This window comes from Dermacentor silvarum, chromosome 3 (genome assembly GCF_013339745.2).
Source record: "Dermacentor silvarum isolate Dsil-2018 chromosome 3, BIME_Dsil_1.4, whole genome shotgun sequence".
Classification (NCBI taxonomy): domain Eukaryota; kingdom Metazoa; phylum Arthropoda; class Arachnida; order Ixodida; family Ixodidae; genus Dermacentor; species Dermacentor silvarum.
This window is the reverse complement of record NC_051156.1, coordinates 49,793,904-49,821,249: the sequence shown is the minus strand read 5'-3', so window position 1 is coordinate 49,821,249 and position 27,346 is coordinate 49,793,904. Positions and strand designations below refer to the sequence as shown.

Genomic DNA, 27,346 nt, shown 5'->3' with positions numbered 1-27,346 from the left:
AGATCGCAAACAACATACAGAAGAAAATTGAGGCTTTTCCTACAACAGTCTGGCAATATAAGGAACTGGTGGTCGTTATGCAGCACGAAATAAGGCAGACACGGCAATACAATTGTTGGATTGGAAAGAGGAAGCCACATAAGTGGTGGAACAAGGAAATTAAACCAGCTATAGAAGAGCGTAAGCAGGCATCTAGGGCTCATCGTGAAGCCAAAAAGTTGGGATTACAAAAAGAAGAAGAGGTGCTACTTAGATGGAATACATACCGAGAAAAGAAAAGGGTTGCGAGTGAGCTCGTGCAAGAGAAAATTAAATGCGCAAGTGAACGTTCGGTGCATAACATTAACAAAAGAGAAAAAGGCACTCCAAAAAGATTCTGGAACCATATAAAAGCACTCGGAGCTCTAACTAAAAATTCGCAAACGGCTATAAGGGATGAAGACGGTAACATCTACGAAGGAGACGATGCGCTGCGGTACATCACAGACGTTATTAGGGATAACTTCGGCACGAGAAAAAGCATAGTTCAGACGACAGGTCCAGCAACAGCAGAGAGCCGAGAGAGACCAAAATTTAGCATAGAAAGCTTTTATTGGAAAAATGCAGCAGAAAATGTCCCTAACAACACGGCAGCAGGACCCGATGAAATCCCAATACAGCTAATCAAAAACCTCGGTCCAAAGAGCAAGGCACTGCTGACTAATGCCATAGAGCAAGTGATTAGAACAAAGAAAATTCATGTTGGATGGCGTGATAGCAAGATGAATCTCATCTACAAAGGCAAAGGAGATAAGGATAGGGTGAGCTCGTACAGGCAAGTTACAGTAACGTCGGTGATATATAGAACGTCAATGCAAGCCATAAAATTAGAACTGTCGAAGTGGGTGGAGAAAAACGATGTATTGGGGGAACTACAGAATGGGTTCAGGCCAGTCAGACGCTTAGAGGATAATATGTTTGTACTTCCTCAGTGCATAGAGATTTCAGTAGCTCAGAAAAGGCCTTTATGGATAGCATTTCTAGATATTAAAGGAGCTTATGACAACGTAGACAGGCAATTGTTGTGGGATATTCTTCAATACGAAGGCATAGATGAAGATTTCGTGGAGCTGCTGAGGAAGATATGTAGAGACAATCATGTACAAGTGGTGTGGGAAGGTCGAAAAGGACATTAAATGGTGGGAATTCACCTAGGGTTGAAGCAAGGATGCCCTCTGTCACCATTGTTGTTCACGCTTTACGTCAAGGGTATAGAAAGACGACTGGAAAACAGCGAATTAGGTTTTAATTTATTCTACATGCGTAATGGACAAATAGTGCAACAGAAGGTCCCTGGACTGATGTACGCAGACGACATTGTGCTACAAGCGGACAATAAAAAAGATTTACAGATACTTGCGAATAACTGTGGGAATGCACGACAAATCTAGGCCTTAAATTTAGCACAGAGAAATCAGGAATTATGATCTTTAATGAAGAGACGAGTAACTTCGTGGTGTCAATTCAAGAGCAAGTAATACCCATAGTGAAGCAATATAAGTACCTCGGCGTACACATAAACGAAGAAAAGAATTACTCAAGCAACCACTAAGATAATCTGAAAATAAAGGGGAAGCGGAATGCAGCAATAATGAAACACAGCGCACTCTGGGGCCACAATAAGTATGAGTTGGTGCGTGGAATCTGGAAAGGAGTAATGGTGCCAGCGCTAACATTGGAAAGTGCCATTCTATGCTTAAAATCGGATATCTTGTCGGGTTTGGAAGTTAACCAAAGATCAGTAGGCCGGTTGGATTTGGGATCCCACAGTAATAGCACAAATAAGGCAGTATAGGGTGACATGGGTTGGGCCTCTTTTGAAGTTGAAGTTGAAGTTTATTATTATTATTATTATTAGCAAAGTAGCGATACATAAAATGAAGGAGACGTTTTACAGACTAGGGTCCCATAGTCCGAAGACTGTAGGGGGACCCACGATGAAGGAAGCATGTAAAAAAATGCAAGGGCAAATGGCAAGACAATATAGTATAAATAGAATAATATTATACAAAAGCTATAGCAAAACAACAAAACGATAAAACATAGTAATAAATACAACTAAATAATACAATCGCTACATCACAATTCAAAAAGGACAACATAGAATGATTATGACGATAGTAGGTGTAATTTTAAAGTTTTTTTGAACGTGTAAAGGTCAGTTAAAGATTTTATATTGGGTGGAATAGAGTTCCATAAAGAAATGGCTGTGAATGACAACGATTTTATGCCGTATTTAGTGCGAACTCGGGGAAGTAACAAACTTCCTTCTAATGCGAAGCGAGTGCGGTTAGTATTTTTGAGTAAGTCATAGTTGATGAGATCAAAAGGCAGCCGACGGTTAATAATATTAAAAAACAAACAAGTACAATGAAATTCAAATAACTTACTAATACATAAAATATTATATTGTCTAAGCAATGAAATAGCGTTAGAACGACGAGGGCTGAAAGTGATAATGCGGATGGCTTGGTTCTGTATGTGTTGCACAGATGAGATGTACGAATGATATGTGTTTGCCCAGGTACTTATACCATAGTTAAAGTGACTATGAACAAATGAGAAGTAGAGCGATAATAATGCATTAGTGGAGAAATATGGCCTAGCTTTAATTAATGCCCGAATACCAAAAGCAGACTTTTTCGTAATGTCTGACAATGTAGACCAAAATTAAGAGTTATGTCTAAACGTACTCCGAGAAAAGAAACAGAATCGCAAGCATAGATAGTATTAGGACCCATTGTTAGAGCAGCAGAAGTTAATAAATGCTTTTGAGGAGATCTGAAAATCATAAACTGAGTTTTAGACGGGTTTATAGTTAGGTCATTGTTGTTACACCATGAAACTACATCGTTGAGTACAGAGTTTAGTTTTGATATTAAAGATGGAACTGTTTTGGCCTTACATGATACTGTGGTGTCGTCAGCATACAACACGCAATGTGCAGAACTTATGACATCAAGGAGATCATTTATATAAATAATAAATAGGAGAGGACCAATAATGGACCCCTGCGGAACTCCTTGATTAGTTATCTTAGTGTTAGAGTAAGAGCCACCAGTAAAGACCACGTTTTGTCGGTTAAATGGGTAACTCTTCAAAAAGTTTAAAGGCGGTCCAGTAATACCATAGGAATCTGGCTTATTAAAAAGAATGGAGTGATTGAGCGTGTCGAAGGCTTTGGTTAAGTCCAAAAATACTGAACCCGAAAAGTTACCACTATCAATGGTACGTTTGATGAAGTCAGTCAAAGAAAGCAGAGCATGGTTAGTGGAGCTTCCATGACGAAAACCAAATTGGGAAGGCTTTATAACATTAAATTTCGAAAGGTAAGCATTAAGACGCTTTACGAACAGATGTTCAATTAGTTTACTTAATGATGGAAGAATAGATATAGGCCTATAATTTTTGATAGCATCTTTATCACCTTTATTAAAAATTGGTATGACCTTAGCACGTTTTAATGAGTCAGGAAAAGAACCTTTAGAATAAATGAGATTGATTGTATGGGTTAAGGGCTGAGAAATGAAATGAGCAACCATCTTTAAATGATGTGCACAAATGTTGTCCAGACCGGGAGAAGTATTTTTAAGATTGCGATTAGCTGATACTATTTCGTCAGAGGAAGAGGGAAAGAGGAAAAATGAGTGAGGTAAGCGCGGCAAATTAGGTGAAGGAACATTGTTTGAACAGCTGGATGGCAAACAGAAATACTCAGAAAACGAATTAGCAATGTCGTCAGAGTTACAATAAGTAGCGTTATGGTGAGTGATTTTCGTTATGGGCGGGTTGATTGCAGGTGAATTTAAGAATTCATTAAACAGTTTTCACTGCCTTTTAGGATTATTTTTATTCTTTATAAATTCTTCATTATAATAGCGTTTCTTGGCGAGTTTTACCAAAGAGTTAAGAATGTTACAATAACCTTTATAGCGAAGTGCCAAGGCATTATTAAAGCGTTGTTTCTTCACTTTCCTATAAAGATTATCCTTTTTTCTGAGACTCGTTAATAAGGCAGAGGTCATCCAAGGGTTTTGAGGCTTTTGGTACCTCTTGTTATAAGCAATGGTATGAGTGCTAGAAGAAACAGCTTCTGAGAATAAAGAGGAAAATGTATCGACTGCTGATTCTGGATCATTTTGTGAGCTAACTTTGGACCAGTCACAGTTTGAAATAGCACGGAAGAAACCTTCTTGGTCAAAGCGCGTTGCAGTAAAAGCTGTGTTGAATTCGAGCTACAGGGCTATCAAATGTGATGAAGATGGGATAATGATCGGTAATGTCGACATCAACTACTCCGGACACTTGAGGACTAAAGTTAGAAAAAGCATGATCTAAAAGAGTGTTAGTGCCACGTGTGTTGGATGAAAGTCAGAGAAGCTCAGAGCAAAATTAGTTTTGAAGAAAGGCGAAACACATGGGAAGAACATGGTGAAAATAATTGGGCGGCTAAACTGCACAACTATCTCCACATGAAAAGCGTGGACACAGAATGGAGGAAGAGGTCAAGGAAGTTGGCATCCAAGTACAGGATAATCGAAACTGTAAATAGACAACCAGGAGTCATCAGAAAGAAAGTGACAGAAATAGAGACCGTGAATTGGATGCAAAGAATGGAAACAAAAAGGACAATGGAGATTTACAAGAATGAGAAGAAAGACAGTAGAAGGGAAAATCTGTACGATAACACAAAGGGCAGTGCCTTGCTTTTTCAGGTTCGAGCCTGTTGCCTAGGAATAAAACATACCGGAGCAAATATTCGGAACTAGACGAGGCATGTGTCATCATCATCATCCTATATTTTATGTCCACTGCAGGACGAAGGCCTCTCCCTGCGATCACCATTTACAGAACGAAGGAAAGAATTACTCAAGCAATCATCAAGCGCCTTGTGCTAGCGTATTCCCACTTGCGCCTGCAAATTTCCTAAGTTCATCTTCCCATCTGGTTTTCTGCCTACCTCGACTGCGCTTCCCTTCTCTTGATATCCATTCTGTTAACCCTAATGGTCCACTGGTTATCCATCCTACTCATTGCATGGCCTGCCCAGCTCCATTTCTTCCACTTAATGTCAGCTGGAATATCGGCTATCTCCGTTTGTTCTCTGATTCACACCGCTGTCTTCCTGTCTCTTAACGTTAGTCCTAAGATTTTCCGTACCATGTGCGGCCTTTGTGCGCTCTTTGTGTGGTCCTTAACTTGTTCTCGAGCTTCTTTCTTAACCTCCAAGTTTCTGCCCCATATGTTAGCACCGGTAGAATGCAATGATCGTACACTTTTCTTTTCAACGACAGTGGTAAGCTCCGAGTGAGGATTTGGCAATGCCTGCCGTATGCACTTCAACCCAACTTTATTCTTCTGTAAACTTCTTTTTCGTGATCAGGGTCCCCTGTGAGTAATTGACCTAGATAAACGTACTCCTTTACAGACTCTAGAGGCTGACTGTCGATCCCGATTTCTTGTACCCTTGCCAGGCTATTGAACATTATCTTTGTCTTCTGCATATTCATCTTCAACCCAATTCTTACACTTTCTCCATTAAGGTCCTCAATATTTTGTTGTAATCTGTCTCCATTGTTGCTGAATTGGACAATGTCTTCTGCAAACCGAAGGTTGCTTAGATATTCACCGTTGATCCACACTTCTAAACCTCCCAGTCTAAGAGCTTGAATACTTCTTCTAAGCATGTAGTGAATAGCGTTGGAGATATTGTGTCTCCTTGCCTCACCCCTTTTTTGATAGGTATTTTTCTACTTTTCTTGTGGAGAACCAAGGTAGCTGTGAAATCCTTGTAGATGTTTGCTAAGATATTCACGTATGCCTCCTGTACTCACTGATTTCGCAATGCCTCCATGACTGCTGGTATCTCTACTGAATCAAATGCCATTTCATAATCTATGAAAGCCATATACAGAGGTTGATTGTACTCCGCAGATTTCTCGATTACCTGATTGATGACATGGATATGGTCCATCGTAGAATATCCCTTCCTGGAGCCAGCCTGTTCTCTTGGTTGGCTGAAGTCAAGTGTTTCTATTACCCGATTCTATTGAAAATTATCTTGGTGAATATTTTATACAATACTGAAAGCAAGATAATGGGCTCTCTGGCAGCTCTATAGTACACTTGAAGTTATGAGGCATTGCGTATAAAGGGCCGCAAGCTTTTCAAGCATGATATCGCCTCCATCTTTGATTAAATCTACCGGCATGTGTATTCTGCAGTAAAGATCCAGAGACCATTCAGCACATCCTAATGGAATGCGACAAGATCGACCCAGCGAGAACCGTAGGTAACGTGCAACTCCCAGAAGCGCTTGTGTTTAAAGTGGAAGGAAACATCAAGAGTTCAGCTGTAGAGATAAGCAAGAGACGACTAGAGTACTGGTGGAAAAAAGCAGGTAAAAGATCTTAAAATCATACGTAGCGATACAAGGTAAACTTTTGAAAAAGAAAAAAGAATAATGAGAAGTATACAAAAATGCTAGATACAGCACATTTATAGTATACCTGATTATTTCAAGCAGGCTAGGTGACTATTTGCCGCCGCCCCGTTTCAAAGGGGACGCCAATAAACCATCATCATCATCATCATCATGCTCACCCGGGCTGCTGGGTTTCTTGAAAAACCACCAGATGGCACTAGCCTCCTGGTCTTACTAACGCGCGCAGCTGCGTTTCTTGCAACACTACCGGATCGCGCTCGCCTCCTGGTCTTGCTCACAGGTGCGACTGTTTTCACAACAAATCCACGCAGGGGCGGGGCCTCGCCTCGATGACGTATCACCATTTTCTTTTTTTTTCTTCCTCTCTGTTTGGCAGTGTTGGAACAAAGAACACGCTGGGCTCTTGGTGACTAGGCACAACTGTGGCTGCCGTTAAGGGCTTGATGCTATTCCTAAATAAACGCATCACTGTTTTGATGATCCAAATATTATCTCACTAGCAGGGAGGGAGCAGTCTACCGGACTGGATCAGTATTTTTTTATTTGGGGTGTTGCTGCGCTCCGCTCCACAACACCCCAACGACCACCGCTTCGCGTTGGTGCCCGGCACCACGGCTTCTGCCGTGGCACAGGGCAAAACCGACCGCGCCCCCAGACAGAGAGGGAGAAAAAAGAAAACGGTGATACCAAGCAAGAAACTTCTTGCCAGGCGGGATTCGAACCCACGTATCCCCGGTCCCAAAACGAGCGTCGCACCCATTAAACCATACAGCCACGCTTCCGGAGCATGCATTCATGCGAACCAAATGATTGCGTTCGAGCGTCGTCGTCTTCGTCGAAAAAAAGGAAATGTACGTCATCGAGGGGCCCTGCCCCTGCCCGGATTTGTTGTGAAAAAAAGTCGCACCCCTTGCTCACGCGCGCTGCTGGGTTTCTTGCAACACCGCCAAACGGCGCTCGTCTCCTGGTCTTGTGCTGCTGGATTTCTTGCTTCACCACCAGATGGCGGTCAAGCCCGCGCATCGCGGCCGGCGTCGCCATGGCAGCGTTTCACAGTTTGTGCGTGTGACACGTGCTGTGGTTGCTTTCCTATGCGGCAAAAATGCAGGTGCTGGACTGTGGAGGTCGTGTGCTGGGCTATGATAGCGCAAACATTACAATCGTCCACAATCATGAAGAGAGCGCTCGGAGCTGGCGTCTCAACAGCGTGCTGGCCACGTGTGCAGAAGGAGCACGTAAACACGTGCCAGAAAAATCGCTCGAAAGCGTGCACTCAGCGTCGAGGACACCCCGGCTCGAAAGAAGCGTCACGCGGAACAGGAGCGTCTTCGCTATGCAGCGAAGCGTGGTGCAGACAGCGAATGTATGCATACAATGTGTACATGCAATTATCATTATTAACTTCATTACGAACAGCCCCATAACATAATGAAAGTTTAACACTTCTGCGGCAATGCGATGTGCAATGTGAGGCAATGATAATGCTAAAACCGTCTCAGAGATTAGGAACAATGACGTACAACAATGCCTCAAGAAAACACGTCTCCCTGTGTGTTCTGTGGACTGTGTGGACAAAAACCAGTGGTGCACGCAAGGTAACGTTTAAGAAGAACTCACTACTCTCCTATTAGACTAAACGCTGAAGAAATTACACATTCGTCGGCAGCATCACCCCTAATTATGGTCGATCAAAGCAAATAGCATACAAAGCTTCGCCTATATCGATTCCCACAGTGCGTGGGGCCCGCATACTTATTATATAGCAACATTGAGCCGACAATGTGTTTCTGTCTAGTTACGAACAGTAAATCTGCGGCTACCCCTCCTGCGGGAAAAAGACTTAAACCAGAGGTGTTTCAGTTAACTGTGCCAATAATAATCGGCAAGACTCGTTATATCACCAAACGGTGCTCGTCTCCTGGTCTTGTTCACGTGCGCTGCTGGATCACCTCAATGGTTACGGAGTTGTAGTTATTAGCAGCAGGTCGCGGGTGGTGGCGGCCTTCATTGGGGCAGAAGCGCAGAAGTGTGCTTGTACAGTCGACAGATTTTTCAACAGTACTGCGCGAGCGTCGACTCGCCGGCTGGTCAGCGCCTTCTAACGGCTCGAAGCGACGAAATCAGAAAGAGTAGAGCATGCGCACAAAGTTAAAAGCGCAAGTTTTGTCTGCTAGGCTCTTCCCACAGGCATGACACTGCCCCTGTCGCGATTAACCCAGTTGAAGCTTCCCTGCTGACTGGAGACCGCAAGTGTGCGTGAACCGGACGCGTATTTTTACAGCGATGACTAGGTTCTTACCAAATGTGCGTGCATCGACAGGGTGTGTAAGAAGAATTGGCGTCGGCAAATTGAATCCATAGTAGCCTATGTATTATAGATTCCTCTACATAAGTGTCAAAACTAGTGATGGATGACAATTACGTGACAAGCTAGCCACCAATTCGCCAGTTAAAGCTGATGAAGGAGGTTAAGGTGGATTTGTGGATTAAGGTGGATTACGGTAGTTTAAGTCTGATTGAGGTCAATTAAGGTGGAATAAGGTGTATTAAAGAGGATTACGGTTGATTAAGGTGGATTAGGGTGCAATAAAGTTGGTTATAGTCGAATAAGGTGGAATAATGAGGACTAGCGTATATTAAGGTCAATTAATGTGGATGAAGCAGGATTAAGGTAGATTTGGATGAATTAAGGAGGATTAGAGAAGATTAAGGTGGATTAGTGTGCATTAAGTTGGATTAAAGTCGACTAAGATAAATGAAGGAGGAGTAGGGTGGATTAAGGATGAATAGGGTGGATTAAGATAGATTGTCATCCTTGAGAGCAAAATCTGATCTAAAGCCCCTTGCACGCACCGCGCTACTGCCAGCCTATGCCTGTCCATAAGTTATATTAGTTCCCTAATTCACGAGCCATATATCACTACGAACTGGGCACCCATTGCAAGTCTTACGGCCAGGCTCCCATACAACTTCTTTTTCTTGGTATTTTTTTTTCCTGCGCAGCATCAGACTGGAACGCCCTTCCCCATCATGTCACTGAAATCACTTGCCCGACACCGTTCATCGAAAATGTGTCTTTGTTCGCTGAAAAGTAATCCGTTCTTTTACTCGTCATTTCATATATTTTTTCCTTTTTGTTTTTATGCACTTGCAAAACGTAACTTTCTTGTGCAGCTTTTCTGAATACCTGTGTTTCTGTAACGTGATCAACTGTACCCACCCCTTATGTAATACCCCTAGCAAAGGGGTCTTTAAGGAAATCAAACTGGTCTGAACTGAAATTATGAAGGATTAAGGTCGATTAAGGTGTAATAATGAGGAATATGGTTGATGAAGGCGGAATAAGGTGGATGAAGCAGGATTAAGGTGGATAAGGGTGTCCTTGTCTCGATGCTTTAATTGCATTTATATTATCATCATCATTATTATCTTGATCATCATCAGCCGTAATTTATGCTCACTGCAGGACGAAGACCTCTCCCTGTGATCTCCTATTACCCCACTCTTCCGCAAGCTGCTTCCGACTTGCGCCTGCAAATTTCCTAACATCATCACCCCGCCTAGTATTCTGCCGTCTTCGACTGCGATTTCCTTCTATTGGTATCCATTCTGTAACTCTAATGGTCCACCGGATATCCATCCTACGCATTACATGGCCTGCCCTGCTCCACTTTTCCCACTTAATGTCAACTAGAATGTCGGTTATCCCTGTTTGCTCTCGGATCCACACCGCTCTCTTCCTATCTCTTAACATTAGGCCTAACACCTTTCGTTCCATCGATCTTTTTGCGGTTCTTAACTTGTTCTTGAGCTTTTTTGTTAACGTCCAAGCTTTTGTCGCAAATGTTAAAACAGGTAGAATGCAATGATTGCACACAATCATATACACAGTCATACATATATATAATTTCGTCATTTTACAAGAGCACACAAGAGCTTCGCTGGTCGTTCTTCTTGACAGAGTGGAAGGGCCACTAAGGTTTTTATAACATATGCTAATGTAGTGGACACGTACCGTAAGATAAAGAGCAGAGCACGCAAAAAAGGATAAATAGTTGATAATCCCCTCCTGCGCTACTCTTTCTTGTCCTTATGATACAGTTGCATTGCAGCTTTGCATGTGTTATTCATTATTTTCGTGTGCATGCGCACTAGAGCACCACACGTTAAACAAGGAAAAAGAAAGGCCAGGGGCACACGCTCTTGCTACCTCCAATAAGCCGGGAAGCTTGCGCCGAATAAATTGTCCCAGGGGCTGTGTCGTGCGGGCAGGAAGAGCCTAGCAGGCGAAATTTGCGCTTTGAGTGAACGTTGTGCGCATGCGCAAATCTTGTTGATCTCCTCGCTTCGCGCCGTTAGAAGGCGCTGGCCGGTTTCCAGTCGACGCTCGCTCGGTACTGTTCAAGAAATGGTCGACTCGACTTCGATTTAGGTGCTTGTTAAATGGACACTAAAAGCAAATACTCAGACAACGTGTGCTGTTGATGTGTCATTCCAGAAACATCGCAGCGCTTGTTTCGGGCCAAGAAAAGGCTTCTTTTACGAGAAAATTGCGTCTGAAGGGTCAGCATACTTTTAGCGCAATTCAAATCGCCCGCCCCCGAGCGGGGAGTGGTGTCGTTGCATACGCCATCACCACCCTTTACTGCCGTCGATGAGTAAAACGGCGCCCAGCAGAAGACACTACGGTTTTCGGCGCAAAACGCAAGCGCGCAGCCTTGGAGAAACCGAGCCATGACATAGCTTTGGATTCGCCGCTGCAGCCTTCTTGGTCAAGTGTGGCGGACCGTTAGCGAATCCCGCGACATCACGTGGACGTGGTATTCTCTGCTACTTGTTGTTAGTGTCAGTTTCGCGAGCCAGCACAACAAGTGCAGCACTACGCGATAATGAAACTTCTGAAACGTGAAAGCGCGGGCAGCGCAAAGTGAAGAAAACTACGCCTTTAAACCACCCGCGTCGTTGTCAAGAGTAACCTCAATCAATTCCTTTTTCTAAAAATGAAATAAAAATGAAGAAACAGCTCTTCCTTTCGTCTTATAATGCGATACAGTGATCATTTTTATTACCAGTGCTTGAGTACCAGTGACATAGTTATAATGAGGATTGCCTTCGTCATCGGTCAAGTAGTTGAACGTCCCGGGGGAATCTCAAATCGTGTCATGCATGTACTTCAAATTATCGATTACTGAAGCTCTGCTCCCGATGATATTGACCACTTAGGCGTTACAGACCACCAATCTATCACTTTAGCCTGACCTTTAGCCTTTAGCCTTTATTGCTAATTTAAAGAACCTCGGATGGACAAAATTATTCCGAGGCCCTCAACTGCACTGTCTCTGTACACTGTAATGCGTAGTTTTGGGAAGTATAATTATATAATAATTGATTAGTATGTTTCAACTGTATCGGATGCAAACGTAGTTGAACTATATTTTAGAAAGGAAACAAGAATAATCCCGGAACGCCTGTGCTGAAATGAGGGCATAGGTGAGTTAAACACCCCTTCCTTCAATTTCGATCAAAATTATTTGTCAGGGCCACTAGCGCACTTAGAGGTGTATAACAGTGATTTGTTAATTTCATATTATGGTCTAAAACATTGTAGGAAGCGCAATTTCTACATAATGCCGCCGTATGAAGTAATATGTAAAATACAGTGATGTGGAGTCAACAGCAAACCTTATGTTGCGAAACTTGGAGAAAAGCTACAATGTGATTGCGTGGTGGTTCGAGCTAGTTGGTATAATTTTAAAAATCGGACATCAGGAAACCAAGGAGCAGCTTCTGCAATCGCGGTAGTTTCCGCAACTAAATTTCCAAAACAAGGTGGCTTATTCCTGAAGATCTGTGATTAGTGACAAAACTTGATAAGATTTTAGTGCATTTTATGAAAGCACGAGCTTATACTCTGCTATTTATGGATGATCCCGACCAGAAACAATTTCTTTCGTTCACAGGTAGACACATCTTCTATCCAAGCGAGCCTGTACCACGACACACATCACCAATCGTCTGTTAGAATACAAGATCAAGATGGCTTCGTGCAAGTCGTAAGTAATTTGTCCATTAGCGTCTTTGGACACACAACAAATTAGGAACCATAAATAACTAGGATATGAAACGACTCAGCAGTTTCATGGGGGTAAGTCATTGCCAAATTTACTAAGGAGGTGTTCGACACCCTTGATGGTGAGTGAGCCAGTGCCTTAAAGGGGTGGCGTTGCAGAGAAGAAGAACGAAGGCCTTGGAGAGGTTGCCATACGCGAGAGAGCGCTTTGCTTGGCTCCAACGAGTTAATAATTATTACAGTCGTTCATTGTACAATTTTGCCATGCGACAACGTATATTCTTCTGCGTGCGCCTGGCCTCCCTAAGGTCTAGAATTGGTTTTTTGCGTCTATATCTATTTTCTGCGCTCCGGCGTACTGCACGAAGCCTTTGTAATTGAATATCAAAGTACGTGCGAGTAGCTGACCATGAGAAGCAGCTCGTTGCAGCCTACATTGCCTCCGCAATTGCAAGCTCTATGCTACGTGCAAGGCCACCCTTGCTTTCCGCGTTCACAGGTGCTTGAAATGTGGAACAAATAATTGATCGAGATGATCAATTATTTGTTCATTTGATCGAGACCTTTTATGGCAGCATAAGAAGGAATATGGTCACTTCCACGCGTTTCCAAGTAAGTAAACCAGTAGGTGCGCGTAGAAATGCATCCGGATACCAAAGTAAGATCTGGACAGCCGCTGTACGACGACTCATTCAAGAATGTTGGGCTGCCGATGTTCAAAAGGCCGAGGTCATAGTCCGAAGCAAACGATACAAGAGTCCTGCTTCTTATATTGGTTCTTGTACTCCCCAAAGTGGGTGATCAGCATTAAAATATCTTGCAATTACCTAAGGACTGCGTCAAAACGTTTCCAAGCATTTTGCAGTCTAAACGATTTGATGGGAAAATGTAGCTGGCGGCGAGTGCAAAAGAACGCTTCTTCTTTGCGCTAAGGCACACATACTGGTTGTTGTGATGAAGAGGCACGCACAATCTAAGCCACGTAGGTGAGCTCCTTGACAAAATAAACGAGCACCCTCCTGCTTTGTATTCTGATAATTTGAGGATATTTGTCACATTTGGTTTACAGATTACTAGCACTGAGAACCGATTTACATTACAGATTGACGAAAATAAAATTAATACGTGATTTCAGGCCTCTCGCATTCCACTGACGAATTGAGGCATTCTTGACTTCTATAAAAATTCGCTTCTGCAGAAGTGGGCGAGCCAAGTTTCTGATGCAAGCTTTCAAGCACTGGAGCGAGAGCATCTAGCACTTGTAAAGCGCATCAAGCAGTCGAAGTTTCTTCATTTGTCAAAAGAGTGTGAATCGCAGCCATTAGCGACTTCAGCAGTATAAGCTCCTGCACATCCTGCTCAGGCATCTTGTCGGAACGGCCACAATAATCGGCGTCACCTGTCACTAACAGAGTCTGATAACACAGAGCTGAAGGGAACACTTTTTACAACATTCTGTACCTTGTGGTAATTCGCTGCTCATTTACACCCGACTTTCAGATGCTTACAGTCTTGAGGACTGTCCAAGCTTCTTATTACGGCGACAGCAATTATGTGGACACTTCAGGAGCGTTTCTATCGTCGCCGTCGTTGCGATGTTGCGATAAAGTCAAAGTTTGATAACAACGTTGCCACGCGTGTTATGCGGTGGGGGTGAGGGTGAGCCGAGGATGGTGGCTTGACCTCGCGAGCGTAAGGGAAGTAAGCGGGCAGAAAGCGCGCCGTCTTCCATCGCGGGCAAGGCACCTGGAGGGGGGGTGGGGGCTTATAATTTGACGGTAACGGCGTATGGTGCGGCTGAGTACGGGCGCGCGGGCCCTCTCTTGAACATGACCTGCGATGGGTACAGAGTCTAAGCTCACCAACAGCTGAATTGCAGGTATGCTTGTGCATACGGGTGGTCGCCCTTTGTTGGTTTTAAAGCTTCGACCAGCGCCAAATTCTCGCCCGCTTGTTGTTTTATTTTTGGTCATTGGTTTCTTTCACCGAGCTGTCACTGACATTATTTTGTCAGAATCTTGCTAGACGGTTTTCTCAGTGCGGAACATTCACAAATAATATAGTCAGTGCAGTAGCAACATGGACTAATTACAAAAAACATCTCATCTTCGACGCAACTACGATTTTGCGTTCTCGAGCTAACAAAAATGCTAGACTCATCTCTAAGGTACTGCGACGTGAAGAGAAGGACCACCAATCAAGCTCATCTCTTTCTTAGACGATTACGCTGTTTGAATATCTGAGCAGGTCATTTTTTAGCTTTATTGGATGCACTGTTTTTCGATGTCCAACTTCAGTGAGCTAGTCGGATTCAATAAATTTATAACCAATAACTTACATTGTAGCAAATTGCATTCATTTATCGACAGTGCCGCTTATTGGGGCCATGATACCCAATTTTTTCATGTGAAGAACGATTTACATGTTAAATAGTATGGCTCCCACATCAAGCTGGTAAAACTTGAGCACGTTTTGTGGTGGTATAAAATATGTATTTGCATCTTACAGAGAAAATGTTAGCCTCTAGTTGGTCGCGATTCTTATCGGAGTCGTCCCCAGGGAAACATACACCTCCAGCGATTGAAAATAATGCATTCTTTGATATCACGCATACAACATACAGCACATCCTTCATTTCAGTAAAGAACAAGCACAAAACAAGCACCCAAAACACATCATTGATGATAAGGCGTTCCTGTTAACAATGCGAAGCACGCAGCGCTCCCCGTATACGCTTCCTGGTAAAGATCACAGTTCTGCGCAAGTGGCCGCGGCGACGGCAACTTGCGACCTGGGGAGTGACATCACTAACCTGTCACATGTAAAAGACCCAGCCTAGAAAATGATTTCATTGTTGTTGCAGCACCGCTATTGGTAGGTAACGCATAGTTAGGACTCCCAAGCAGGAGCGTGAATACGAGGAGCGGCAAAGGGAAAAAGAAACAGCAAAACAACGAGCGATGGGGTGCTGCCGCTGGTCGTACTGCCCTGGAATTCCAGTACATGGAAAGTCCTGACATCCACATTCCCCTGTGGCAGAATAATGCGCCGGAGGACGGAATTCAGCAATAAAGCATTCCATGCGCCCCTGAGCAGTTGTACTGGTGGTTCCAAATGGCTTCGCTGGACATCGCTGGGCCGGGATTTTGAGTCAATTTTACAGCGAAGCGGTTAGCCTCTAGTTGGTCCGCATTTTAACGACGAAGGTGTTTAGCCTGGGTGTTTGCTGTCAGGTGCAACGCCGAAATCTGGGCCGATCCTGGTGGTTGTGCAGAAAGGGTCCAAGCGCAATGGCACATGCCCCTGTGAACTAGCGAAGCTGTTTAAGATCGAGGATGGCCCGTCGAGTGTACGCCGCAAGACCTTTGCCTAGCGATGACGTCACTATGCGTCGCCTAGCAACGCTTCGCCCCAGCTGCGCTAATCGTGCCGAGCCTCGACACAGCTGCGTGAGCCGTGACGACATCGCAGCGTGCCGCATCGCTTCGCCTTAGCTTTCCCGAGTCATGATGTTACCGCGCCGTGCGGAGTGGTTGCCGCAGAGGCGGAGCTAATCTGTGACATCACTGCACCTACCCATGGGAGATATAGCTCCGCGTCGGCGCTGCGGCGACACAAAAGCCCCGCCGTCTCCGCGCCGAGCACATCGCCGCGAAGACGATGCGGCCGAAGAAGGCCTCATTCCCGAAGGAGAGGAAGCGTGACGCGAATGCCGCTGCACCCTACTCGAAAGCGAGTGAGACGACTACGCTCCGGCGCCGAGTATCCCGCCGCCGTAGTGGCGGCGAAACGTCGGCGATTCGCGGAAAAGCCGGAGTTACGAACCCGCAAAACCGAGCAAAAGCGTTTGAGCATTCACAAGCGTCCAGATACAAGCGTCCGTGTTCGTTGCTCCATGGGCTGTTGGTGACTTCGGGGTGATCTTGTGCAAAACGTGGCCGAGTCTCGAAGCATAACGTATACCTCGCAAGAACTTGGCCCAACCGGGATAAAGTTAGCTGGAGTAGCTGGAGTCGCCAGCTTCACTGTTTGCCCAGTCTTCACGCCACTAGTATGAAGCTGCCCCAAATCTTTTTTTTTCGTATCCGCGTTAATTAGCGTAAAATTTAGGCCGATCCCGCAGGTGGTGCAATACCGGCCCTGCTCGCGGCGGAGGCGAAGCAGGCTTCAAGCCCTGAGCAATGTGAATACATTCTTTGGAACCACGCATACATCATGCAGAACAGCATTTGTCTCAATAAAAAAACACACATAAAACAAGCATCCGAACCACACATTTCATGGATAGCCCGTGAGACGTTCACGAGGGCGTTCTATGCCGCTTTACTAAGCATGCGCCCCTGGCATAATGGTTTCAATATCGGGCTTTTGTAGTAGAGGTCCCGCGTTGGAATCCTTGCGTCGAAGATATTTAATATTATTCATTTTATTATGAAGCAGAAGTTTGTTGAAAATGACGACTTTACGAAGTCACGAAGCCGTTTGAAGTCAGAAGGACGAAGTTTAGGCAAATCCATGTATCCATGTGATAATGCCCATGCTCGCTCAAGCGGCCCGATTGCAGCTTCCATAGACAGTCCCATTGCAGCACTGATGTGGGTAAGCCACGAAGAGTTAGGGCTCCCCGAAGAACCACAGCCACCACAAAGCGATTTTCACAACCATTGCTCCAAAGTAATGAAACATTTCATACAGCCATCAGCAGGTGCAGTGGTTTTACAACAGCTACGCTGGACATGCACTTTCGCTGGGCCGGTATGGTGAGTCAGTTATTTTATTCTTGCAGTTGAACCGTAAACCACACTGATAAGATCAAAGGGTGACGAAATCAATCGCACTCCTAGCTACGCTTGTCTTGGGAGAAGGAAAGCCTTTCTGCGAAACCGTGCGTTTTGTGTACTGCAAGCTCCAGAAGCGATGGTAGGGAGGGACAAACAAGTCGTGGTTATCTTGTCTTCACATACGCACCTCGGGCGTCAGCGTGAGATAAGTTTTGGCGGGTGTGCTGGGCTTTGTGCCGTTTTTGGCGCACGCATAGGAATATGGGGGGCAGTATTTAATGGCGACGTCTTCGCCGCACTGTCGTGAGAGAGGGTGCGGATCAGGACGTCTGATGTGGTTTCTGATTTTTTTTTTTGAAACAGTCGATACCGCGGCTTCCTGCAGTTGCCCATGTCACAACGGATGTCACAACGGTCGCTGTTGGTAGCAGGTGCTTAAAAGCCGCGGTTTTAAATTGTCACTCCTGATTAAAATATGATCTGCAAGTTCATTTTGTTAGTGCATGAGCATATTTATCCCTCTACTCTCAGTTAGAATGATAAAGTTAGAATAGTTGAAGGAGCGTGTCATGGCACATTTTATTTATCGCGCATGAATGAATCGACATTTCAACATGGAATGCAGTAAATTCCTCGGAGGTCCACAAACCGTTTGCAGTCAATATAAGGAAAAAAAGATTTAAAAAATTTAATTATGGGGTTTTACGTGCCAAAATCACTGATCTCATTTGAGGCACGCCGTAGTGGGGGACTCCGGAAATTTGGACCACCTGGGGTTCTTTACGTGTACCTAAATCTAAGTACACGGGTGTTTTCGGATTTCGCCCCCATCCAAATGCGGCCACCGTGGCCGGGATTTGATACCGCAATGAAAAAAAAAAAGGTGTGGTTGATCCCTCTTTCATAGGAATCGGTAGAATACGAAAGCGAAACTTTTCTTCACCGAAGCAATTGTACGTTTGCTTCGCGAACTCACGGCCTACTGCAGCGAAAGGCCCACGATTTGCGGGTCGGCGACTGCGTTGCAGGTTTGCTTGGTGCGCGCCGTCCTGTTGGCGAACGGCGTCCTACTGCCGAGTCGCTTCAGTGAAGGTACGAGCATTTTGGTCCTGCTCCGTGGCGTCTTGGGCAGCCAGCTGCGTCGCGCTCAGCTTCAGCAATGCGAGTGGTAGAGTTCACAGCATGCGCCGACAATGCACGGGGGCGTTCTGCTTCACTCTGGCGTGTCTCTCGCTGTACTAAAGCGAGATTTTCCCGTCGACATCATTGCCTTTCGGCGCTGCTTTGCGCAGCAGTTTTATTAGTTGATGCCATCGCAAGCGAAGCAGTAGGCGGCCTGTAGGGACTGCTAATGCATGTCGAAGCTACACTCCGTAGGCGACGAGGCGTCACAGGCTAATCGCACGCGAAAGACAAAGCATGTGCGGAAACTGCATCGTCACCTCAGCAGAAGACCTACACCGCCTACATCCGCTGCGCTGAGACAACCGAAGCGCTCACTGTCGGCGCTCGTTAGCTTCATGGTGGAGTACTTCGCTTCACCGCTCCTAGATGGCGGCACCATCCCTGACAACGAAGAGCATATCTTGCGCGTTTGCATCGACGTCACATCTGTTACAGGAATTTGATGGTGGACCCCGGCATAACACACTTTCATGTTAAAAGGTATCACTACACGTTACATTTACGTTTGGTCCTGGATTACATGAAATCCTACTTAAGCGTAGCATTCTTCAATTAAAAGATTCTGAGTGTTACAATTTAGATAGTAAGAGAAAATAAACTTGATCTTCATTTTATTAGGGAATATTACACCTAGGGTGGCGCCCTTAGTTCTGGACGCCATTGGCTCGCTTAGAATTTATCTGATATTTGATGCTGTACTGCGCTAAGTGTGTAACATCTGGCTGCTATTCTTGACGGAAAATGTTTTATATGTTTTACTGTAACTGATTACGTTGACAATATTTCACATATAGGAGGGTGTTATCAACAGCAAGCTGAGGATAAAGCCACTACCTGACAGCGAACGGTCGTCGCGAGGTCGGGTGCTCCACAAGGTATACGAAGTGCACGAGAGACAAGCAGGATCTCTCAGGGAAGGTAAACAATCTTTCTCTCCTGCTGCTGAGGCTTCTAAAGGTTGACCACACTGAATTCCAATATGTGCTATGCCCGTAGTAGAGTTCAAGGAGCTCAGGTCTATCACTTCGCTGAGCAGGCAATTATTTCGCAGAGGCAACAAGGTCGCAGGATGCGTTTATTGCTTGTTTTATGCGCGTTTTCTCACCACGAGTTAATTTGGAAAAGAGCTGTGACACTATCGCGCATGAGTTTGCAAAAGAATTTTCTTTAAACGGAAAAGTCAGATGTGGAAGCGATATACCAACTTATTCCATATATACCAACACTTTCCATATTCTCTAGTAATGTATTCACGTGTTTTCGATCGTTTCTTGGAAAAACTATAGTCAAGGTCAGTGGATAGCGGCGCTTATTGCTTTGGTGTTCAAACATTTCCAGTTGTTATGTTTACTTAGGCAGCCCTAATTATGGCACTTTCTATAAGCATAAGCCAACAAGCTTTTGAAGCTTTCCGCCGACACATCTAGAATACATTTCATTGAGGATTGCTTGGCGCCTTCTTTAAAGAATGTTAAAAATATACTGCATGGAAAGGAAACTAGAAAGTGCCCCAGTGAGTTGTACAAAAACGTCTTTGTGCTTCTTTCTGCATTTAAGTAGAACTAAAACGAATTGGGCCAATGCAAGCGACTCATAATGCTTTAGAAATTTCGGCGTTAAAAAAAATGAAGCAGTTTCGCCTGAAAGGCGAAGCATAGATTTTGATGGCACATTGGCGGACGAAGTCAGGATATCAGTTTTATCGGCGGTATAAACTTGTAAGCATAGTCATACTAACTAAATGAATAAGCACGGTGTCACACGCGCACAAGCAAATATGAACACATCTTATTCGATGACCGCGGAAACTCGCTGTGAAAACGCTGGAGTGAGAAAGCGTGGTGCACCGAGTGCATTGATCTGCGTGCTGCATCTCGCATCAACGCAAACTAAGCCGCGAAAACACAGCGAGTGGCGGTCTGTGTCCCCGACGCAGACGGCTCTCAAAATACAGTGGCCCGGGCGGCCCGAAGTAGATACACCACGGCCCTCCCTCCCCGAACCCCGGAGCCTTGCGGCCCCAGCGGGCGCGCACGGCTGCTCGGACCGCCTAGGGCCACCCGGAGTAGAAACCCTCCCCCCCCCCGCCCTCCCTGCTGTCCCCCCGGAGCGCTGCGCGCAACAGAAGACAGCGCGCTTCCTTCCACCTTTCCTCCCTTGCGTGCGCGAGATTGAGCCGCGATCGCCGGCTCACCCTCGCGCGCTTTCACTGGCGCATACAGCATACGGTGCGCGACGATGATTTTATCGCTCTAGGACTTTAAACGGAACCTCACTGTGAAGGCGACGATGATGGCATAAAAGGGCCTGGAGTGTCTATATATTTGCTATCCCAATAATAATGCAGAGCGCTCGGACATAGCTGTTATGGTTGCATTTTTTGACAGCTTGGCGGGGTGAATCTGTACTACACGCGATGAAGGATTATCACTTAATAATATCTGCGAACACCTTTGGTAACCGGATTGATAAATGTGAACTGCAACAGCTGCCATCAGGCGTAAAGATCTGTTTTATTCGTGTTTAACTGTCAAATTGCCGTTCAAATCTCAAAACGAACAATGAGAAGAGGTGCAGTACACTTCCCACTGTTCGTAACAATTTGTGAAAATTCTCTCAAAGTTGTTATACTTCTGTGTTTAACTCGGAAGTTCAAGTCTCATATTTTAATTTCAGGTCGGCTGCTTGAAGATCCACAAAACGATGACCGGAATGATAGGCGTCGCCGCAAGTCTCAAGAGCGTGAGTGCAAATTTATTTCGTAATCGTGACAACGACAGTTGCACTTGCTCAATGGCACTGGCCGAATATAAAAGAAGAATGGTGCTTCGGTTACCATCAGAAATATTTCTATACGCAGCATTTGCAGTTAAGCAACGCGCAAAGAAATTCAGAGGAGAAAAAAGGAATTATTAATATATAATTAAGCACCCCATTATTAACTACTTAACCTACTCCAATTCTGAATTTCATGAAATTCGGCTATCCAAAGCCATGCTTGATATAGTGTTGGGAGGAAGACGAAGCAATCAAGCTGGAAGATCATATAATTATTTATTCTTTATTCATAAGCACTTCTATCTGGCATTCTAGGATATCTCATACCAAATATTGTTTCAGTTTATCTGTCTGCCCTGTCACGCACTTTCCTTCAGTTCTGGAAACCTATCATGGCATTTTTGTCTCCTTAAAGTTATTATTCGTCTTTCATCTACTTCCGCCCCTCTAAACTTGGCCTATTCTCTTTTTGTGTCTAAGTGCCATGGTTGAGCATCAGCAGCACCATCTTTAACGTAAGCGTGCCGCTCTGTCTCGAGAGGGGATGCGCAGCTCAGGGCGAAATCAGGTATCTGCTCATTTCTCGTCTGACTCCTCGAGCATACAACCACCCCTTTACCATTGGTAAAGATGCGGGTCAGCAGGGGCGGTGCCTGCATTTTTTTATGGTAGGGGGGGGGGGGGCACCCACGACACGGTAGTTCTTTGGGGGGGGGGGGGGGGGTAGGCAGGGAGGCGGGGAACTTCTGCGTTGTGTTTTTACTATGTTTAACTCCCATCCTCTTTCATCTCTGATTTTATAAATGCTCAACTTACTCGAGCGGCTGTCAGCGATAAATCTTGTTACATGTTACATGGCACCTAAGCTTCTTCAGTCACTCACGACTCCAATAAACATGCACGGTGTTCTGCTTAGGTAAGTGAAATGTAATAGATATGGAGGCTGCGCATGTTCAATTGATGTCAATCATTGATGAGCCCAACGCTTTGGTGCATTACAATTTCTCCCACTGTTTCTGAACGTGCTTCTTATGTTTACTTTTTTTAATTTAGCTAACTGGACTTTGTAGTTATTCGGCGTGCTTTCTTTGCCTCATTTAACAAAAGCATGTAAAAACAGCGAATATTTATTTATTTATGTTCAACACACTCGTGCGAGAGCACAACAGGTTTGCGATGCGGATTCTAATTGCTTGATGGCTAAAATTATTTAACGGCAGCATGACTGCGCTGAGGGCCTTCTAAACACAGGAGTGTAAATAAGCTATTCCATCAACGCAGTAAGATTTAAATTACTATTTAGCATATTTACACCGCAGTATTTCTGCTAAGAAAATGAGAATTTATACAGTACGCAGTACAGTACATACATTAATGTTATTTTGTTGCTGCTGCGTACTGTTCTTTTTCTTCATTTATTTGTGTATGTATCAGATCACGATATAGCTTCAAAAGAGTAATTTCACAGCAGGAGAAAGATTGCAAAATATATGTATACATATCTGTGCTGCCTTCCCTTACACAGCCATCGTGGTTATGCGACCTCACCTGGGTGAAGCTCATTCTTTGTCGAAGAGGCCTATGAGCTGAAGGCGCCTGAAAAAAGGGCTATTACATCCGAGGCAGGAACTTGCGAGTGCACGCAAGTGGGCCGAAGTGTAGCCCAATATTAAATGTATTTAGAATGGTGGGAACCATTTTTATCTTATTGCGGCAGTTCGTGCTGTATTTCAAGCCCCTATTCTATCACAAGTGAGAGAGGAATTTGTGATCAGAAATTTCCTATAATAAATTATAGTGCTTAAACAGGGTCATCCTTTGTAAGCAGCACTGCTTTCGTGCGTCTGCCTCCAAATTATAAGACATCAAAATTGAGATTTTGTTTCGTACTGCCTACCTTGGGTCAGCTTTTTGGCGCTCTTGGGGGGGGGGGGGAGGGGGTCAAAAGGGGGGCAGGCGCAAACTTTCCTGCCCCCCCCCCCCCCTGGGCACGAACCCTGGCGCCACCTCTGCGGGGCAGCCCATGAACACGGAAACCCGAAGCCAGACAGTGAATGCACCTTGAACACTGTCTAACCAAGCAATCCGTGGAAGCTCACCCCACTGAGCTTCTGTAACAGTTTCCAGCATTCCATGTAAATGCTACCCGACACCTTTTTTGGCACTAATACCATGATATCGAACACGGTTTGCCCTCTTACTCGTAGGAACGAATGAACACACGGAAACGGCACGACGCCACGAGGCTACATATAGAAGTATTGTAAGCACTATTGCGACGTAGCGTTAACACGACCTTTAATGCGCCGCGAAGACGTGGCGGACCGATCATACTCAAGGCACAGATCAGTCTCAAGATGAGTCCCCCACAAGCGATGAAGACGAAGAAGCCGATATGATGATGAACATGTGCAGCCAACGAAGAAGTTACTGAGAAATGCCCACAATAATTTCCCCCGCGTGCGAGCGGCCAGCCTGGCCGCAACTTAAAGGGACGGCGAACGCCTTGTGAAAGACTTCATGCGAGAGACGTGGACAATCTCGGCAGCGCGACAGCGGCGGTCAGTGGGAACCACAATAGGTTAAACGAGATAATTAACGGGAGAAGTCTGCTCCAAGACTCTGTATGGGCCTATGAACCGAAACTGAAACTTGTCGCACAAACCAGGAGTGCGAACTGGTGTCCGGAGTAGCACTTCATCGCCCGGGCGGAAGAACACTGCGCGATGGGAGGCGTCATAGAGGTCCTTGCGGTCCTGTTGCCGTGCTTCAGCGTTGATGCGGGCGAGCTGGCGACAGTGGAGGAGGCGTGATATATATTGTTCACAAGAGGATGCAGCTGGAGTGACAGGGGCAGAGAAGAAAGAGACGTCAAGAAAATAAGAGGGCGAACGGCCATAGACGAGGTAGAATGGCGAGTAACCAGTTGTGCGTTGTACGGCGGTATTGTACGCAAAAGTCACGAATGGCAAAATTGCGCCCCAGTTTGTGTGGTCTGGTTGAATATACATGGCTATCATGTCGGTGAGCGTGCGATGAAAGCGCTCAGTTAGTCCGTTGGTTTGAGGGTGGTAACTCGAGGTTGTCTTGTGGGTGGTGCCGGAGGCTCGGAGCAATTCGGCTACAATTTGTGAAAGGAATGCCTTCCCACGGTCGCTCAGGATGACACGAGGAGCACCGTGACGCAGGATTTATGCTTGAAGTATAAATGCAGCCACTTCAGAAGCCGACGGCGAAGTCACGCAAGCTGTTTCGGCGTAACGTGTCAAGTGGTCGACGGCTGTCACTATCCATCGATTGCCGGTGAGAGTCGTGGGAAGGGGACCATACAGATCAATACCAACGACTTCGAATGGTGCCGATGGACACGGGACTGGTTGGAGCTCTCCGCTTTGACCTGATGTTGGTAGCTTTCGGAGCTGGCAAATGGCGCAGGAAGCGACGTACCGCGCTACACTAGTGGATAAGCCAGACCAGTAGAAGCGACCTTTGATGCGGTAGTATGTTTTCTGAAAACCAAGATGACCAGCAGTCATGTCGTCGTGATAGGCCTTAAGAACATTAGCGCGAAGAGAGCGAGGCAGAACAGGCACCCAGCGTTGACAATCAGGGTGATAGATATGGCGGTACAGGGCGCAGTTGTCGAGCTTGAATTGCGTGACCTGTCGACGAAGGCGAGCATTGGGCGGGCGCGGCGAAGTTCCCTGAATGCGGTCTATGATGCGTCGACAGTAGGGGTCAGCGAGTTGGTGAGATATGAGCGATCCATGGTCATCAGAAGGAATCTGGTCAATAGCGGTTAAGGACAACACATGCGGGGAAGGACGGTCCGAAAGCTTGTGGCGGAAGGCAGGAGCGGAATCATGGCATGGCGTCGTAGGAAGCGGGCAGCGAGAAAGCGCGTCGGCGTCCTGATGCTTTTTACCACACTTGTAGATAATAGTGAAGTCGTATTCTTGCAGACGGATAATCCAGCGACCAAGGCGTCCGGTCAAGTTCTTGAGCGTGGAAAGCCAATGCATGGGGGTCCGTAACGATGGTAAAACGGCGGCCGTGAAGATACGGTCGAAATTTCTGTACCGACCAAACGACAGCTAGGCACTCCTGCTCAGTGATGGTATAATTCTTCTCGGTGTTCGTTAGTACGCGGCTTGCGTAAGCGACGACCCTCTCACGTGAAGACTCATCTCACTGTAGGAGAATACCACCGATCCCATGACCGGTAGCGTCCGTATGCAGGAGTGTGGGTGCGGTTTCATCGAAATGGCGAAGTACTGGTTCAGATGTGAGGGCGTCTTTCAGATGGGTAAACGCTGTTTCGCATTCGGGAGACCACTCAAAGGCAACGCCAGAACCGAGTATTTTGTGCAACGGTGCAGCTATTGAGGCGAAATCATGTATAAAGCGGCGAAAATAAGAAGCGAGGCCAAGGAAACTGCGCAAATCTTTGGCCCTTTCGGGGCGAGGGAAGTGAAGAACCGCTGAAACCTTATCGAGATCTGGACGAATGCCGTCCTTGCTCACAATGTGACCCAAGACCTTAATTGTCTTGCTGGCAAAACGGCACTTTTTCGTGTTCAGCTGTAGGCCAGCGTTGGCAAGGCACGTGAGAACTTCGGCCAGGCGTTGCAGGTGTTGAGAGAAGGTGGAAGAGAAAACAACGATGTCGTCCAGATAGCACAGGCAAGTCTTCCACTTCAGGCCACGCAGAATGGTGTCAATCATGCGTTCGAATGTTGCGGGTGCATTGCAGAGTCCGAATGGCATTACATTGAACTCGTATAGCCCATATGGGGTTGAAAACGCTGTTTTTTCTTTATCGTCCTCATGCATAGGTATTTGCCAGTAGCCCGAACGCGAATCAAGACTCGAGAAGTACTCGGCATTCTGCAGTGAATCCAAGGCATCGTCTATGCGAGGCATAGGATATAGATCCTTACGCGTGATCTTATTGAGTTCCCGGTAATCGACGCAAAACCGCACAAAGCCGTCTTTTTTCCGAACTAGAACGACTGGGGATGACCAAGGACTAGCGGAGGGGCGTATTATCTTCCCTTGCAGCATGTCGTCGACGTTTTCTTCAATGACTTTCCGCTCGGCAAGAGAGACGCGATATGGTCTATGGCGAACAATGGACCCGCCATATGTCTCTATCCGATGCGTGATGACGGAAGTCTGTCCCAATGAAGAGGCATGCGCGTCAAGCGAAACTTCATACTTTTTCAGCAAAGCAATCAACTGTTGTGACTGTGAAGGGGTCAGGTCGGAACTGATGGCAGCTTCATGGGCAGAGAAAGATGCGGAACGCCCAACAGAAGGAGCTTCAGAGGAAGCCGCTTCAACAGAAACAACAGAGAGATGCTCGGATATTTAGTGACGCAAGCCAACGTAGTGCCCTTAGGGATCAGAAGTTTTTCCGATGTCGGGTTGGTAGCGCAGGTGAATGCGGAGCCATTGTCAAACCGGAGCAGCCCTGACGCAAAGACTATCCCTCTTATGAGACAGGTCGCAGATGGTTGTACGAACACGTCACCATGTTCAATGACATCCGACGCGATTGCAACAATTCTCTGACGGCAAGGAAGTAGCTCGGTGTCTTCTGTAGCAAGCAAGCGAAGCGGTGAGTCATCTGTATGAAGTGAATGGGCGGTGTCGGTCATGTGGAGCACACGTTTCCGACAGCAGATGGAAGCGGACGCCGTAGAAAGAAAATCCCATCCTAATATCAGCTGCTGGGTACACGAACTTAGCACTGCGAATTGTATATAATGCAGAATTCCATCAATGTAGACACGAACAGTGCACATGGCGGCAGGTCGAATGGCGTTCCCTTGAGCAGCGAGTAGCGTAGGTCCATCATAAGGAGTGGTGACTTTCCTGAGGCGCGAACACAAATCACGGTGAATAATTGACAAACTAGCACCAGTGTCTATTAAAGCTTCCACGTGCACTCCTTCAACGAAAACAGATAGCATATTATGCGGACGCGCTGGAGGAATTTCTGTCCTGTCGAGCAATGCAGCTTTTTCTCCAAAAGCTGCATAATTT

General features: G+C 45.8%; 1 protein-coding gene across 1 annotated transcript in view; it reads left to right on the top strand.

Moving 5' to 3' along the window:
* The window catches only part of LOC119445418 (venom metalloproteinase antarease-like TtrivMP_A), a 429,115-nt gene that overhangs the window by 337,773 nt on the left and 63,996 nt on the right, over positions 1-27,346 (top strand). The window lies entirely within an intron of this gene.